This window comes from Anomaloglossus baeobatrachus, chromosome 10 (genome assembly GCF_048569485.1).
Source record: "Anomaloglossus baeobatrachus isolate aAnoBae1 chromosome 10, aAnoBae1.hap1, whole genome shotgun sequence".
Lineage (NCBI taxonomy): Eukaryota > Metazoa > Chordata > Amphibia > Anura > Aromobatidae > Anomaloglossus > Anomaloglossus baeobatrachus.
In genome coordinates, this window is record NC_134362.1 from 127,412,321 (window position 1) to 127,430,333 (window position 18,013).

Consider the following 18,013-nt stretch of genomic DNA (forward strand, 5'->3'; position numbering starts at 1 on the left):
TTTAGCAGGTCTTTATGCTCCCGTCTGTTGTTCAATTGCTCAACTCCTATAACAAATTTATCCTGATCTTGTTAACCCTGTCTGATATACACTATGACATCTTTGCAGGTTGTGCTCTGCATGTACAACTATTAAGGACTAATCCTCCGTAATTATAATTGTTTTTCTTTGATCCTTTTCATTTTCTTTTGTTTGTGAATCGAATTACAGGTGAGATCACTTATTAGTCTACACTGTTGTATTATCAGGGGCACTTTCCTACAATTCTTTTTCCTGTGACCTCCATTCATTATCTGTTTATGCCTGCTGGATCTGATTACAGGTGCAAAAGCACTTATCATTTTATATTGCTGCATTGGTGGGGGTATTGTATTGTACAGATTTCATCGAATGAGGGTTTTTTTGGACCTTGTTCGTAGATGTTAGCCGTTGTGCTTTTTTAAATTGTTTTAATTATGCTGTTCACTTTCCACATGTTAAATTTTCATTAATAAAATATGTATTCTTCATTGTGATCCTCCTTGTCTGGCACATTCTTTCTTTCTCCTTTTTATTGAGCAATATTCATATTGTGTCAGGTGAGATCCCTTGTGAGTGAAGCGGTGCCCTCTGCCTTTGTTTCTTATTTTCCAGGAAATTACCACACCCAGTTATAATGGGTCTGCCAGGAGGAATCAATGCATTTTTATGTATTTTGGGTAGCAAATACATAGTTGCAATAGATGGTTCACAAACTTGTAGTGCTGAAGCCAGGTCACTGGTGACAACACCACCATCAAGATCATCCTTAAGGATTCTCTTAAATGCATCAGAGAAGCTAGACAAAGGATTATATGTAAGTTTTTTTATGACATGTTTTGTTTGAATGCTGATGGCCTACCTTTCATACATATCAGATGGCCAGATGACGACGTTGCTACCTTTTCACAGATAAAAGGCATGGACAGTGTGCTCTATGGTGAAGGATTTCACCTGGTACTGCAAAACGTTTGTTGTTGCCTTTGTCATCCGGCTTCTGCACTACATCAGATAACTTTTGTATGTCAAGTAATCTATTGCATTCTCCCGGGAAAGATTATCATTCTTTTGATTTATGTTGGTGGCAATCTGCTGGAATTTCTCGGCAACAATCTGCACAAATAGCTCAACCTTGGGGCACAATGGTAATGGTGGGACTTTTAAGGCTCTTTACAAGATATATATCTCTAGTGTGGCCTTGCACTACCAGATTCTAAGGCCCTTTTTTAATAGATATTTCAAAGTATATTTTATTTCAGAAAAATGTCTATTACCTGTGACAGCTATTTGAGTGACATCCTCATTAAAAATAGACTCAATGTTACTCAACCGAACTTGGTCCGTGGATTTAATATCCATGATAGCCAAAGAGATCTGAAAAAAATACAGAAACTAGTGAGAAAACCAATAATGGCTATTTGTTACAAAAATGTGCTCTACTCAGAGAATATATCAACGTACATGAAAAAGGAGTATTGAGACAGGACAGCATATATAAGAACAACTTTCATTCAGAATTAGATAAAAACAACAAGAAGAGATCACTCAAAACATATCCAGAAGGTTGTATGTCTCAAAATATAAATAAATATGCATACACAATTATATATAGAGAGAGAGGGGAGCCAGCACGATCTGAAAATGGCATGCATCATATAAAAAGTGCAAATTCACAGATTTATTCCAACTGTACTGTAATATAAATGAGATTTTTAGCAAATAATTGATCAATTCTTTGAGCCACCCCTGCCAACGTCACGGCAAATCTCAATAGGGGGGTCCTACTCTATATTCTGTATTTCATGTGCCATGCGGCCTCCTAGATAACGTTAAAAGCAGAACCATAATGGAGCACACATACCTGTAACCTGTATATATAACCGCTTCTATGTTGCAAAAGAGGCAATTGTGGATAGAGGCCAGCCCAGGTCCCAGCATGTGGAGCAAGCTCTACACATACCAGGACTATATCAGAACTGACCCTCCCAGTGCCAGACAGCAACCATTGATAAAGGCGGACAAGATCCAAGTATGGTGCTTAATTAGCAATGCCTGTGGAAAGGGTGAGGCAACTGAATGTGTACAGCTACCAACAGGAGGAATATATTGCAAACCAAGATCAGGCGTGCATAGCATGGTGGTGACCAACCACCAGACATTTGTAGCATAACTACAACCAAACAGAGAGAGAGGGGAGCCAGCACGATCTGAAAATGGCATGCATCATATAAAAAGTGCAAATTCACAGATTTATTCCAACTGTACTGTAATATAAATGAGATTTTTAGCAAATAATTGATCAATTCTTTGAGTCACCCCTGCCAACGTCACGGCAAATCTCAATAGGGGGGTCCTACTCTATATTCTGTATTTCATGTGCCATGCGGCCTCCTAGATAAAGTTAAAAGCAGAACCATAATGGAGCACACATACCTGTAACCTGTATATATAATCGCTTCTATGTTGCAAAAGAGGCAATTGTGGATAGAGGCCAGCCCAGGTCCCAGCATGTAGAGCAAGCTCTACACATACCAGGACTATATCAGAACTGACCCTCCCAGTGCCAGAGAGCAACCATTGATAAAGGCGGACCAGATCCAAGTATGGTGCTTAATTAGTAATGCCTGTGGAAAGGGTGAGGCAACTGAATGTGTACAGCTACCAACAGGAGGAATATATTGCAAACCAAGATCAGGCGTGCATAGCATGGTGGTGACCAACACAATTATATACAAAATACAGCAAATAGATGCAAAAAATTGTTGGTGTATTCAAGGTTTTATGTAGAGCCCACACAACAAAACAAAAAAGCTGAAAAAAAAATAAATGGAATGTGCAATATTCTCAATGTCCACAAGATGACAGTAGAGACTAAACAAATGAGCAAAGTGCATAAGATATTTATTTGGATACATTTAAATGCACAATTGCAAATTGAGAACTAGTAGAAAAGGAATGTGCAGAACTTACAGGGTCCACAGAATGGTGCTGTCTGGTAACACGGTGCAAAAATGCATAGGTGTTTGACCACATAGATTGACCACAAAACGTACAGAAACTATGATGTTACTATTAAGGATTTCTTGCTAACTTCAGTGAACCTGGAGCTAGGGAAGGCCGTGTGCGATAACCTTGCAAACCTGGTGGCTGCCCTACACCTTGGTGACATCACATATGTGCCTTGCATATCTCATGTGCTCAACCTGGTTGTACAGAAATTTCTCGACCACTGTTCCAGCCTGGATGCGCTGCTGCAGAAGGCACAGTCTCTGTGTGCTCACTGTTAGAAATGGAAATGCCAGGCCACATCATGTGTGTTGCATGAACCACACCTTACCCTCCTGCTGTGCGAAGACTTCATGGGGAAATGGGGGGGAGCAATTAATGCCACTGTCCTTCTGTATGAATGAATTGTTTTTAAATCTCAAGACTTCAAGATAGATCTCCAGGCTGTGTCTTGTCTGTACTGGCAGAGATATGGGGGCAAGTGGCCTGTCACTCATTTTTATTTTTAATAATTGAATTCCCAGTCTACATCCTGTGGGCAAGTTATCACAATAAGGCAGTACTGATTAATATGCATTGAAGAGCGCATTTGACTCGCCCGCCCCAGGGCCTTAGGTGACTCGGTGTCGGGCCGGACTAGTCCGGGGTAGTCAGCGGTGGCGGGGCCCGACTCTGTGACCCTGGCGGAGTCAATTAAAATATGGCATTATGGGGGAGATGGTAATAAAGTTTGTATAGGATACGTGACGCCACCTGTGGATTGCGGCTTTGGAGCCGCGGCTGCTGGATGGGACCTCCGGGGCTGGTGTTGTGGCAGCTGAGGTGTTTCTTGCTCCCCACAGGTGGAGCGGGTACCCCGGAGCAACCGTTTGTAAAGTCTATGGTGGGTGTTGATGGGAGCAGGAAGAAGCAGACGACACAGGGCTTTGCAGTTAAGATATTTTTACTCACAGTTGGTTCCAATACTGCAGCTGACCGGTTACCCCGTGATGTGCCAGGATTCCCTGCTCTGGGCCTCCGCCGATCCTGAATAGTTAAAGGGTCTGTACCAGTGCACCCCTCAATGTGCCTTCCCTGGCCGTCTCACTAGCGCTGACCTTCACTAGACTGTCCTGCGCCTCCGCCACCGAGCCTGTCCTAAGGGTGGCTGACCTCAGTCCTTTTATTGCTCCCCCTTGCAGGTGATGTGTGGCAGGTTGTGGCCTCGGGTGCCTGAAGCAATCTCCCGAGCCTTCGGATTACTAAAGGGAAATGTTTTCCTCCTTTAGCCTAGGGATCATCCCCGTTGTTGCGACCCGATTCCTCCACCCCGGTGTTCTTGGTGGAACAAGTCCACAGAGGCCTCCCGCACATCCGTGGCACTCTGGAACCCTTTCCTCTGTGTCACCTGGACCTAGCAGGGCCCCAGGGTCTTCACCAAAAACCAAGTCTTCTCACTCCTTTCTCTCAGCCTTTCGGTTACAGACCCTCTAACAGACTCCTGTCAACTGTCACTTCTCTGACAGACTGCCTAGTTCAAACTTGAACTAATCGGTTTTCCTAACTGACTCACTGACTCCTCCTACACTCCCCCTTGCCAGGCTCCACCCCTCCAGGACAGTGAATGGGACTTAAAGCCTCATAACCAGGTATACTGGTCGCTACTCCCAGCATTAATGGGGTACCTGCCTTAAACCCTGACCCAGTGTGTGTCCTAACAATTGGTGTTATCAAGTTTTGTCTGTGAACCGGTAGATGACCTCCTTCTTACCCAGGATGGGATACCACACCTCTGGCTGAGGTGCAGTACCTCTGTGGTGACGAATGCCTCAGGGGTGCCACACTCTCCCACAGCGAATCCCAGCACGTCCGCTGGCTGAAAACCAAATACAGTGGCATTAACTGCAAAATTTTTAAATGCTGAAGCAGGTTAACAATTAACTTTTCATCCCTTTATGGGAGGCACTTTCTTTAACGTTGCAAGCTAAAACTTAAGAAATAAACATTTTTGGGAGTCTAGTGTGATCCCTGACCGGGTGTCCGTCACACTGCTCCAGGAGTAGGTAACAGTCCATGGGTGACCTGCCGCGAGAAAACTCCCAACATAGGCTCTGGGCGTGCGTCAGAGCATCGATGCCCCATTTCTATGCACGCCGGAGGGTTTTTTCTTCTGGGGTACAAGTTTAATTCTGGTAGGGAGCACAACTGGTGTTAACTATATACTAGGTAGAGTCCTGGCCACACATAGTCTTGTGACCCACATGTCCATTAACTGTTTATCCCTCCCACCTCTACAGGGAACATGTTTTGCATTGGCGCAGGTACATTGATGACCTGTTCTTTCTATGGAGTGGCACTGAGGAAACCTGCCAAGAATTTTTGAGTTTTCTTAACACCAATTCCCATAACATCTTTTTAACCTCAAATTTGTCATCCTCAACAGCAGTCTTTCTGGACCTGAATGTCACAATGGAAGAGGGTCACCTGTCCACCAGTCTCTTCCGCAAACCCACGGCTACTAACAGCCTCCTTCGATTTGACAGCTTTCATCCATTTCATACAAGAAGAGGGGTACCGGTGGGTCAATTTCTAAGAGCGCGTCGCAACTGTACATCTGACAACGAGTTCTATCACCAAGCTCATGACCTAACGAAGCGTCTCAAGAACAGAGGGTATCCAAGAGGGGTCATCTCCACGGCTTTCCAACGAGCAAAACAAGGCACACAACGTGATCTATTAATCCATAAGAAGCCACATGGGGATCAACCACTACGACTGATCACAGATTTTAACAGTCACTGGAATCAGGTAAGATATATCCTGCGGGACCATTGGAGGGTTCTTACAACTGATATCCAGGTGGCACCCCTTGTGAGTGATGTACCTCTCCTTACTGCCAGAAGAGCTCCTCGTTTGAGAGACATGTTAACCAGAAGCCACTTCAAGAGACCCACAATAAGACTGAACAGAGGACAGACTATAAAAGGATCCTACCAGTGCGGTGAGTGCAATATATGTCAATTCATGCACCCAACCCGAAATGTGTTCATCAATCCCACTGACTCCATTCTACATTCTTTGTCAACATATATCAACTGTAAGACTACTAATGTTGTGTATGCCATTATATGCACATGCCAGAAAGTCTACGTGGGACAGACCTCGCAGGAATTGCGAAAAAGAACACAAAAGCACGTCTCCAAGATCAATTTGGCAAAGTCGGACGAAAAGAAAGGGAAAACCCTTACATCTGTGGCCTCACACTTCCTCAGACAACATGGAGGTTCGTGTCATAATTTACGGTTGGTGGGACTTCAGAGAATTACAAGCAGTGGCAGGGGTGGATCCCTGTTGAAACCCCTTTTGAGGGCTAAGGCGAGGTGGATTTTTACACTCAAGTCCCTCACTCCCGCAGGGCTCAATGAAGAATTGCTGTATACTGGCTTTCTAGGTGAACAATAATTCCTTTCATTAAGATGGAGTGTTCTCATGGTTTTGTTTCTCTTTATTCCAGCATCCATCCAACATGGATTCAACATCTGGGGGCCCACGGATGATATTGACTGGAACGAGCAACAATGCTTACTAAGATGGTCATCATCACAATTATTCGCCCTCTTCAATGAAGCAAGAATAAAAAATGGACTTCTCTTCCAACATTTTTACAGAACTAGAAAGAGATCTTAATGGACAATTGGGATATGTTGATGCAACCTGTATGTTGGAATATCTGAGCCTTTTTCCAGCTTTCCCCTGTGGGATGACTGATATGACCATGGTACTATACCCTCGTGTTGAACCCAGTTGAGTGATTAGAATATGGACACACCAATGGACAGAATGACCCCTTGACCTTTTTATTCCCCCCCCCCCTCCCTCTCCCTCATGGATTCCTTTTGTCACACTGGTATGGAATATATAGATGCCGGGGTTCACCCAGCCTAGTTTCCTACAAATCTTCTGATAAACCCACATATTGTGGTATTAATTGCCTACGTATTTAAGATATTGCGTATGCAGACCAATAATTATTTACAACTCATTAACTATGGCAGTACAAAACGTATATATATATGCAGCTTCCTTCCTTTACCACTCAGTGGCATCCCTTGATTTTGATTGATTTGCCCTCTCCTTTTACTAAGGGTCACATATAAATCCGCACTTGCGGTACTAACGAGGGCAAAGGGGGTTATTCCATTCTTAATGAATTATCACATGGGGATACCATGTACTTATAATAAATCCACATTATGTGGTATTAATCTGTCTGAAGTTACATATGAGTATGTGGTACCATATATCCATCTGTGTTTATTATCTGATAATATGCACTGGTACACTGGGGTTCTTGTGGGCATCGGTGGGATCTAATACCAACTATGATAATCCCCATATGTATTGCTGCCCCAGGGTATTTGCATTTATATAAGTAAATAAACTGTTGTTTACTTGATTAGAGCTCTTATGATTGACATACGCTTCATGCTTATTGTGGATAATTACCATGCATCCCTTGGGAGCATGCGCAGGGCCCTTAGACACGTTCAGTTATGAGCATGACATCACTTCCGGTCGCGGTGACAACCATGTCTCCGCATATTGTCCGGAACTTTTCCTTCATGTATGCCTATGATGCTCTGTATCCATGAAGCCCTCAATGCGCCTCTCGGGCGATTACTTTCTTATATTATTATATTTATTATTTATTTATTTATTTTTCTTTTTTTTTTTTTTTTCTTTTCTTAAACTGGCTGCTTTGATGCAACTTCCGGGTTTCGGGATTCCGGACATGACATCACATCACATCCGGTCATGGCGGTGTCCATCTCTGTGTATACGCAACGTCCATAGTAACCACCAATGGTATGTTAACCTTTCACCACTTGTTCTTAATGTGTTAATTAAGGTTCCTATATATACAGTTAGGTCCAGAAATATTTGGACAGTGACACAAGTTTTGTTATTTTAGCTGTTTACAAAAACATGTTCAGAAATACAATTATATATATAATATGGGCTGAAAGTGCACACTCCCAGCTGCAATATGAGAGTTTTCACATCCAAATCGGAGAAAGGGTTTAGGAATCATAGCTCTGTAATGCATAGCCTCCTCTTTTTCAAGGGACCAAAAGTAATTGGACAAGGGACTCTAAGGGCTGCAATTAACTCTGAAGGTGTCTCCCTCGTTAACCTGTAATCAATGAGTAGTTAAAAGGTCTGGGGTTGATTACAGGTGTGTGGTTTTGCATTTGGAAGCTGTTGCTGTGACCAGACAACATGCGGTCTAAGGAACTCTCAACTGAGGTGAAGCAGAACATACTGAGGCTGAAAAAAAAGAAAAAATACATCAGAGAGATAGCAGACATGCTTGGAGTAACAAAATCAACAGTCGGGTACATTCTGAGAAAAAAGGAATTGACTGGTGAGCTTGGGAACTCAAAAAGGCCTGGGCGTCCACGGATGACAACAGTGGTGGATTATCGCCGCATACTTTCTTTGGTGAAGAAGAACCCGTTCACAACATCAACTGAAGTCCAGAACACTCTGAGTGAAGTAGGTGTATCTGTCTCTAAGTCAACAGTAAAGAGAAGACTCCATGAAAGTAAATACAAAGGGTTCACATCTAGATGCAAACCATTCATCAATTCCAAAAATAGACAGGCCAAAGTTAAATTTGCTGAAAAACACCTCATGAAGCCAGCTCAGTTCTGGAAAAGTATTCTATGGACAGATGAGACAAAGATCAACCTGTACCAGAATGATGGGAAGAAAAAAGTTTGGAGAAGAAAGGGAACGGCACATGATCCAAGGCACACCACATCCTCTGTAAAACATGGTGGAGGCAACGTGATGGCATGGGCATGCATGGCTTTCAATGGCACTGGGTCACTTGTGTTTATTGATGACATAACAGCAGACAAGAGTAGCCGGATGAATTCTGAAGTGTACCGGGATATACTTTCAGCCCAGATTCAGCCAAATGCCGCAAAGTTGATCGGACAGCGCTTCATAGTACAGATGGACAATGACCCCAAGCATACAGCCAAAGCTACCCAGGAGTTCATGAGTGCAAAAAAGTGGAACATTCTGCAATGGCCAAGTCAATCACCAGATCTTAACCCAATTGAGCATGCATTTCACTTGCTCAAATCCAGACTTAAGACGGAAAGACCCACAAACAAGCAAGACCTGAAGGCTGCGGCTGTAAAGGCCTGGCAAAGCATTAAGAAGGAGGAAATCCAGCGTTTGGTGATGTCCATGGGTTCGAGACTTAAGGCAGTGATTGCCTCCAAAGGATTCGCAACAAAATATTAAAAATAAAAATATTTTGTTTGGGTTTGGTTTATTTGTCCAATTTCTTTTGACCTCCTAAAATGTGGAGTGTTTGAAAAGAAATGTGTACAATTCCTACAATTTCTATCAGATATTTTTGTTCAAACCTTCAAATTAAACGTTACAATCTGCACTTGAATTCTGTTGTAGAGGTTTCATTTCAAATCCAATGTGGTGGCATGCAGAGCCCAACTCGCGAAAATTGTGTCACTGTCCAAATATTTCTGGACCTAACTGTATCTCCCTACATGGTCTTAACCACACCTTCCCCTGATGAAGCTGTTCGCAGCGATACGCGTGGGGCCGGCCACGCTCCCCCTGGTGTTGCCATGACTCTCATTTCATGCTCCATACCTTGGGTAGTATAATTTTGACTGACTTATTAGGTGACGACTATTCACTGCATGACCCCTATTGTGCTACCACCAGGCTTTATTGGTTGACTCTGGTGGGGCATGCCCTATAGAACTCCTGGGACACCATTGATACCCCTTGAATGGCTCATTATTCATAGCCTGTTTATGTGTTCATTCAGATTCTACTACTAGGGATATATGATATTTGCATATTGTGTATTCATGGTCCGATAATTATGATCTATGACCCTTGGGGTACATGTGCTGTCATTATTCACCTGTTGTATATCACCAAACCCACGAGTTATGCAATAATCATTGATACCCCTTGAATGGCTCATTATTCATAGCCTGTTCATGTGTTTATTTAGATCCCACTACTAGGGATATATTATATCTGTATATTGTGTATTTAAGGTCTGATAATTTATGATCTATGAGCCTTGGGGTATATGTGTCGTCATTATTCACCTGTCGTATATTACTAAACCCATGAGTTATGCAATAATCATTGACATATATATGGGAGGTATAGACAATTCCATTGATATATGCTTATTGTTTTGCATGACTCTATGTATGGCAAATTTTCCACCTGATCCCAGAGGGAGCGTGTCTGTACCTGTGCTATTGTGCACAATTTTAATTGGTTTTATGACATGTTTTTCGTGTTGTGTGTGTTTTTGGACCCAATAAAATTATATTTATATTAGTATATGAACCAGTCACTGACTATTTTTATACGATTGGGCTGCGCGCCGATTATGCATGAGCTTCCTGTTTTCTCCTCATTCCTGGTTTCATGCAGGCTGCAGCACCCATCTTTTGATTGAATTGAGCTGTGTATCCGGTTCCTTTTCTTCAACTTTTTATCAATCTACAAAAAAAACAAATTAGCAGACATAGATTTCAACCATATACATTAAAGTTCCGACCACCCATAGTTCAGTGTACCGGTTGTCCATTTTTATCAAATACAGACAGGGAAAAGAATCAGGGTGTCATCTTCGAAAAGAACAAGGGACTAGGAAACAATCAGGGTGACGTCTTTGAAAAGAACATAGGGCATAAAAGGGGCTATTTACATAGTGGGATCCCGGTACTTTACAGGTTGGGATCCTTTTCTGGCACAGCTCCAGGTACCAGGTAAGCTGTTCACAGCATTGTCTGAGTTCCCTGGTTTTGAGAGCTTTTTGCTGCGGGGCTGCTGCGGGAAGACTCCTCTGTTGGCACTGTATCCTCCCGGTGAATATGTACATCCAGTGCGTACCACCCGCATGCACCCATTTGTCGGGTGTATTCAACTCTATCACCCGGGTATACATCCCGTCCTGGGTGACCTCTTTGCAGATGGGCCTCAATGTCCTCCGGGGCACAAAGATGTCTCTTTTCAGTCCCAGTTCTCAAATGAATCCCCATCCTCTTTCCAGGCTGAAGTCTATTACTTGGCCCTGTCTTACTAGACCACGATCAGCTTGTCTAATTTTGCGCAGCTTTTGTTTGGTCACCAAGTTTTCAGCCTCTTTTTCTTCCTGCTGAGCCGTCCGCCGCTCTCTCTCCATCCGGTACTGGGTCAGCTGCCATGTACAGAAGACCTCCGTGGCCGTTTGAGTCAGGACAGGCTGCTGACCGGTAAGTTCACACATCAGTTTTTTCCAATCAGGCACAATCCGGTTTGTGCCTGATGCAACGGATCCGTCTCAGATTGTGTAAAAACTGATGCGACGGATCCGGTAAAAACAAAAAATGGATCGTTTTTTTTTATGCTGAGAGAGAGAGACCCCATCATCACCGCACAAACACCGCCACTACCACCCCCACCATCACCGCACACACAGGCACTATCGCACGCATCATCACTGCACACATCATCACCGCACACGCAGGCACTACCGCAGGCACCATCACCGCACACGCAGGCACTACCACATGCACCATCACCGCACACGCAAGCACTACCGCACGCATCATCACCGCACATGCAGGCACTACCGCACGCACCATCACCGCACACGCAGGCACTACCGCACGCACCATCACTGTACACGCAGGCACTACCGCATGCATCATCACCGCACACGCAGGCACTATCGCCCCAATCATCACCGCACACGCAGGCATTACCTCAGTGGCGTCCCCGCTAACAGCGTGGCTCACTTCATTGCTGTGTGAATCTGACACAGAGTGCTCGTGTTCTACTGCCGCTCCTGTCAGCTTCATGTAGCAGAGCTGAAAGCGTCGTGGGACTTCTGTGGATTACATCGGACCTGGAGAGGTGTTTGGGGATTTTAATAAAATGGTGAAAGAGGATGTTTTTTGTCTTTTATTACAAATAAAGTATTTTTTTAGGTGCATGTGTTTATTTACTTTCACTTACTGGTTAATCATGAAAAGTATCTCGGGGAGACGCTTGCCATGATTAAACGCCTTATTACCCCAATTGCCACCGCACCAGGGCAATTCGGGAGGAGCCGGGTAGAGTCCCGGAACTGTCGCATCTAATGGATCAAACCAGAGAGCAAGAAGAGGGGGGGAGAAGATACCCCATGAGATATTCAAGGAAACACTACAAATCGTAGTCAGGTGCAAGAATCATGTACAATCTTTATTAAATACAAAAAGATCCAGATAAAATGACACCAAAGCACTGATCCAGGGATTTACAAACAGTTATATATAAAGCCAGGTAAGAGAATAAAAACCCAGAGCACACAGAGAGGCAGTCAGGTCAGAGGAATCACCATGAGAGGAAATTGCATATTAAATTCACACATGTGGAGAAAAACTCCCTGTGGAAAACACATGTGGACATATAATAACCTACATAGTTTACTTACTCATGGAGAAGCCTCAACAGACCGGACGCCACCGCACACCGACGCGTTTCGTATCTTCCTCAGGGCAGTGCGACATGATGTGTGACGGGAGGGAGCCATTTATATGTGTCCTAATGAAGAAGGACATGCCTAGCGTCCATTGAGGTCGCGTGCAGAGGCGGGGTCTCGTCCGGAGCGTGCGTCATCGGGCAATTCCCGGAAGTGACGCGGGTAACAACAGTGTCGTCACACTGAGCCCGCCCATTCCGTTTCCGGAAGTTGTCATCATAACACACTCGGGAGGAGACCGCACTGCGCACGCGCACCACGGACGCGGCCATCTTTTTCAAGGGCACACAGAAGGGCAAATATACATTACGGTATGCGGCAAAAATATGGCTAAGTCATCAGGAAACAGATCTGAAGCAAACAATGGCGATAAAACATAGACACCATATGTTATATTTAAGCAGAATAGATATAAATATAATAACCACTATGGTTTATCACTCTCCGCAATGACATCACAAATATACATATATATATAGGAGCAACATCATGCTCATCCTTAAAAAAACAGTAAAAAGATGTCACAGAAATGCTGTCCTGATGTTTCAGATTGTAGATATAATCATCCAATGAAAGTCACATATCCGTATGTAGCACCAAAACGATGGAAAAAAGATCAAAAGAGGCTCCCTCTCGGTCAAAGATGGGTAGAAACACTAACAATACAAATGAAATATAAAATTAAAAAATAATTAAAATAAAAGACACACATCATAAAAACAAACAGAGAAAAAGCGGCAAAGTCATGGACACTTCAGTTAGGGTTTATAGGAACGGGGCGAAGGATAGTTTTTCATTGAGTCCAAAGGGTGTCATTGTCCCCAATGTGACAATCCAACGACACTCAAGTTTGGCTAACGCCTTTTTATGGTTACCACCTCTACTTCCCAATTTTAGTTTGTCGATCCCTCTTACTTTCAAGGAGGAAGGGTCGCAGGCATGATATACCTTGAAGTGTCGGGGGATGGTTTTCAAGGACTCAAGATCAGACACCTCCTCCGCAGCAATGATATCCCTAACATGCTCACGCACCCGGATGCGGAACTGTCTGGATGTTAAACCCACATAGGTTAATCCACATCCGCATCCGGCTGCGTAAATAACATATTCTGTGCTGCAGCTAATGAAGTGTCTGATATCAAAAGTCCTATTCCCATCCACCGACACAAAGGTCTTTGCCCTCACGATGTTACGACACGATAGGCATGTTCCACAAGGGAAACATCCCCATCGAGGTGGTCCAATATTGAAGGGAAGAGGATTTTTGGGAGCATAATGGCTCTGCACCAAATAATCCTTCAGGTTACGATTTTTGCGAGCTGTCAATGCTGGATATTTGGGGAGCGCCAATTTCAATGCTGCCTCTGTCATCAGAACAGGCCAGTGTTTGCGTAATATTACCCTAATATCCTCCCATTGATTATTGTATGTTGACACAAAGCGTATAGTAGAGTCGTAACCTTTTTTATTTCCTTTGTGGACAAGAAGTTGGTCTCTAGGCGTTTTTTTGGCTCTGCCATAGCCTCGTTTAATGTTTTTAAGACTATAGCCTCTGTCCCTAAAGGACAGAGACAGGGACAGAGGCTATAGTCTTAAAAACATTAAACGAGGCTATGGCAGAGCCAAAAAAATGCCTAGAGACCAACTTCTTGTCCACAAAGGAAATAAAAAAGGTTACGACTCTACTATATTGTCAGGGCCAGGTGGACGGGCAGACCCAGGAGGTGGATCCACTGGGCCGAACTCCTAGATGGTGGTAAGGGGTCCGGTAGCTGGAGCACTATAGGCAGCAGAACAGTCCGTGCACACGAGTATAACGGAGAAGTCCCTGGGACCACGGAGTCACTGATGGTAGTCCGGGTGACGCAGCTCAGGTTCGGAAGCCGAGAAGATGTCAGGCGGGGTACGGAACCTTTGGAGCGAGATGACGGGTCACCGCAGGGATCCGAGATGGTACGGACTGTCAGGATGGCAGATGGACAGCGTTCGGGGTTCGGGATTCGGCAGGACCGGATGGCGAGGCAGGCACGGCTCTACAAGAGAGATAGGTGAGTATATCACAGAGACACCAGGAGACCTGACTCCTAGCTTAAGAAACACGAAGATCAGGCCCCGCCCCCTTGGACAATAAACCCCTTTATACCCTGTACCTGTTTGCATCATTTCCTGTTAATGGACGCTGGCCCTTTAAGAAAGGGTCAATGACCGCGCGCGCGCCCTAATGCGCATGCGCGCGGCCCGAGTGCCAGAAGCCAGAGCAGGAAGCTGCGAGGAGGAAGCAGCAGGGCCGGGCTGGGGCTGAGAAGCCGACGGGCGCCGGGAGCGGGGACCAGGACGCCGGGGACGCGCCGGCAATGGATGCTGGAGAGCGGGGAGCGGCGGTGACCGGACCGAGGAACCGGGAAGCGAGGCAGGGGAGCCGGGGAGCGTGACAGGTGAGCCGGAGGGCAGCGCAGGGGACCCGGGGAGCGTGACAGTACCCCCCCCCACACCCCCCTCCCCGCAACCGGGACAGGAAGGCACGGATCAGCGGAGTACCCACATTCTCCCGGGGCTCCCAGGACCTATCCTCAGGACCATACCCTGCCCAGTCCACCAGGTAGAACTGTCGACCCCGTACGGTCTTCATGGCCACGATATCCCTTACCGCATAGATGTCGTCATCGGCAATAGGAGGAGGAGACGAACTGGCAGCAGCGGAGAAGGGACCAAGGACAACCGGCTTGAGCAGGGAGACGTGGAGTGAGTTGGGTATCCTCATCGTGGCCGGGAGCTGTAGCTTGTAGGAGACCTCATTGATCTTGTTGAGGACTTTAAACGGCCCGATGTAGCGAGGACCCAGCTTGTAGGATGGTATCTTCAATCGGACTTACTTGGAAGCAAGCCAGACTAGATCTCCAGGAGAGAAACACGGAGGGTCCAGACGTCTCTTGTCTGCGTGTCTCTTCATCCGCAGGGAAGCACGCCCAAGGGACGCCTTGACAGAGTCCCAAATGGTTGCAAAGTCACGGGCTACAGTATCAGCAGCAGGGACATCCGAAGAAGGGGATACAGGCAATGGGACGGAAGGCTGAAGTCCGTAAACGACATGGAAGGGAGAGCTGGAGGACGACTCACTGATGTGGTGGTTATGGGAGAATTCAGCCCAAGGAAGAAGCGTGGACCAGTCGTCGTGATGGGCGTTGACATAGTGACGTAAGAAGGAGGTCAAGATTTGATTGACCCTCTCCACTTGGCCATTAGACTGAGGATGGTAGGCAGAAGAAAAGTCCAGAGTCACTCCCAGATGTTTGCAGAGAGCCCTCCAGAAGCGGGAGGTGAACTGAGTTCCTCTGTCGGATACGATGTGTGATGGAAAGCCATGCAAGCGGAAGATGTGATGTATATAGGCGTCCGCGAGTTCCTGAGCAGAGGGCAGTCCAGCCATAGGGACGAAATGAGCCATTTTAGAGAACCGATCCACCACGACCCATATGACTGTGTGTCCGGAGGACAATGGCAAGTCCGTAATAAAGTCCATCGCTATGTGTTGCCACGGAACGGAGGGTATCGGCAGAGGCAGAAGACGGCCATATGGCAGGTGTTTGGGCGTCTTGTTCCTGGCACAAGAGGAGCAGGCAGAGACAAAAGCAGCGACGTCCGTGCGAAGGGATGGCCACCAGTAATGACGTACAATCGCACCCCATGTTCTCTTCTGACCAGCATGACCGGCTGTTTTCGAGGCATGACCCCAGTGTAACACTTTTTGCCTGTCAGTCTCAGAGACATAGGTCTTCCCGGGCGGTATCTGGGCCAGGGTGACAGGGGCCACCGGAATGATTTTGCTAGGACAGATGATGGGTTGGGATGTCTCCTCCTCCTGCTCCATGGGCATGAAAGACCTGGACAAGGCATCAGCGTGTACATTCTTGTCCGCGGGTCGGAAATGGAGCTGGAAATCAAACCTGGCAAAGAATAAGGACCACCTGGCTTGCCGTGGGTTCAGTCGCTGAGCGGACCGCAGGTATTCCAGGTTCTTGTGGTCCGTGTAAATAATCACGGGGTACACTGCTCCTTCCAGAAGGTAGCGCCATTCCTCCAGAGCCAGTTTGACTGCCAAAAGCTCTCGGTCACCGATGGTGTAGTTGCGTTCAGGCGCTGAGAAGCTCTTGGAGAAGAATCCGCAAGTCACCATCTTCCCGGAGGAGGACTTCTGCATGAGCACTGCTCCGGCTCCCGAGGAGGAGGCATCCACCTCCAATGTGAAATGGCGGTTTAACTCCGGACGGTGGAGTACAGGAGAGGAGGCAAATGCCCGCTTCAGAGAGCCAAACGCGGCATCGGACGCAGGGGACCAGTCCTTTGGATTAGCCTCCTTCTTGGTCAAAGCGGAGAGAGGAGCAGTCAGAGCAGAGAAGTGAGGGATGAACTGGCGGTAGTAGTTGGCGAATCCCAGGAAGCGTTGGATTGCCTTCAGTCCAGAAGGAGGAGGCCAGTTAAGAATGGAGGAGACCTTCTTTGGATCCATCTGAAGTCCGGTATCAGAGATGATGTACCCCAGGAAGGGGAGAGAAGACTGCTCAAAGACACACTTCTCGTACTTGGCGTACAGACGATTCTCTCTCAGTCTTTGTAGAACCAGCTGTACGTTCTCTCTGTGGGTCTGGAGGTCCGGAGAGAAGACAAGGATGTCATCCAGATACACTACCACACAGACGTAGAGAAGGTCCCGGAAAACGTCGTTCACCAGTTCTTGAAAGACGGCTGGGGCATTACACAGGCCGAAGGGCATCACGCAGTATTCATAGTGCCCATTGCGAGTATTGAACGCGGTCTTCCATTCGTCCCCAGAGCGGATGCGTACCAGATTGTAAGCACCCCGAAGATCCAGCTTGGTGAACACACGAGCTCCTCTAAGCCGGTCAAACAATTCGGGGATGAGCGGCAGAGGGTACTTGTTTTTTACGGTGATTTGATTCAATCCCCGGTAGTCTATGCATGGGCGTAAGTCGCCCTCTTTCTTCTTGACGAAGAAGAAGCCTGCTCCAGCAGGAGAGGAGGATCTCCGAATGAATCCCCTTGCCAGGCTCTCTGTGATGTAAATAGACATGGCCCTTGTTTCAGCTGGAGATAATGGATATATCCGTCCTCGAGGTGGTGTTGTTCCTGGGAGCAGGTCGATGGCACAATCGTAAGGACGATGTGGCGGAAGTACCTCAGATTCCTTTTTATCAAAGACGTCTGCGAAGGACCAATAGGCCGAGGGCAGTCCTGGTAGGTTCTCTGGAACCGGAGGTCGTCGGATGGGTTGTATGGTCTTTAGACACTTCTCCTGGCACGAAGAGCCCCATCGGGTGATTTCGCCAGTGCCCCAGCTGACTGATGGTTCGTGTGTCCGCAACCAGGGAAGTCCCAGCAGGATTTGATGGGACATGTGTGGGAGGACGTAGAGAG